Genomic DNA, 1,423 nt, shown 5'->3' with positions numbered 1-1,423 from the left:
CACTCTCCCCCCCACACAAATTTTTAATGTTATTATTAATAATAATAATCTCTAGCCTCGTTTGTAGTTCACACACTATGCATACAGCCTGAACTGAATTGTGGCACACTGGTGTGCAATCATCATTGTCCTGACCCTTGCAACAACCTTGAGAATGTAGGCAGAGTCACATTAATCCCTCTCTTTTTTTTTTTTTTTTGGAGACAGAGAGAGACAGCGCAAGCAGGGGAAGGGCAGAGAAAGGGGGAAATAACAGAATCCGAAGATAGGCTCCAAGCTCCGAGCCGTTAGCATAGAGCCTGATGCGGGGCTCGAACCCACCAACCCTGAGATCATGACCTGAGCTGAAGTCAGATGCTTAACCAACTGAGCCACCCAGGTGCCCCTAATCCCCTTTGATTAGTCCAGAAAGGAGACCTATCCACAGCCATCTGTCTGGCCAGTAAGTGCACAGCCGGCCCCCAGATCTGAGTAGCCCAGCCCAGTGGACACATCTCAGTATAGCCTTGCTCAACTTCCCCCACCCACAGAGGGAGGATGCCTCCTTTGGCTAGGCTAGCCCATTACTGTCCTGTGGCATGGAGTGCGTGTGGCACATCCATCTCCACGCCAGTCCATGCCCCTGCTCTGTTGACCTGTGCGTTATATGAAGATGGGTTTAAGTTTATGGAGGAAGGGAAGAATCATCTGAGTCCTGTTTCTAGCCTGCCCTTGGAATCGAGGTTAGCCCAGAAGGCTGAGCTCATGCCCCCTTCCCTGGGGAGAACAGACTGAGGTCACCTTGACCTAACTGCCCCTGGGGGTGGAGAGAGGTGGTACAGAGATGTCTTTGTTTCCTCTGCTCCAAGTCCCTTCTTCAAGGAGAGTTCCCGTCGTGTGGAAGCCAGAGGGGAGGCAGGGTGGGGGTGAAGAGCCTTCCCAAGAAAGCTGGAAGCATTCTAGGAAGTATCTCTGTGCAGTCAGAGGGAGAGCTGAAGCCCTTGGGCGTCCCCCCGCCCCCATCACCTTGACTCTGCTGGGATTGTCTGCTTCCTCTCCAGCCCCACATCCAAGGCTCCTGGAAGGGGGGGCACAGGCCCACGCTCAGCACATACCGCACTCCCAAGACCACGTCCCTGCCTCTCCCGTCTCCCTATCCTGGTACCTCCCTGTAGAAATGCTGTCCCCAGCTGTTCCCATTCTCGTCCCTGAAGACAGAGCAGGACCTAGGGTGAGTAATTCTGTGTGAATCTGGGGGAGAGGAGGGAGCTGCTGGGTCCTGGGTGAAGCCTGTCTGTCTTTCTTGCCTCTGTCCCTTGTCCTCTACCACTCTTCAGGGAAGTCGGTTTACAGTGAAGTTACCAGAGAACACAAGGCCATCCTGCCTGAGGCACAGCGACTCTGCTCTGTTTCTGAGAATGGGGGGGGGGGGTTCAGGACAAAC

The sequence above is a fragment of the Suricata suricatta genome, chromosome 17 (assembly GCF_006229205.1).
Source record: "Suricata suricatta isolate VVHF042 chromosome 17, meerkat_22Aug2017_6uvM2_HiC, whole genome shotgun sequence".
NCBI classification, from domain to species: Eukaryota; Metazoa; Chordata; class Mammalia; order Carnivora; family Herpestidae; genus Suricata; species Suricata suricatta.
This window is presented reverse-complemented; position numbering follows the sequence as displayed.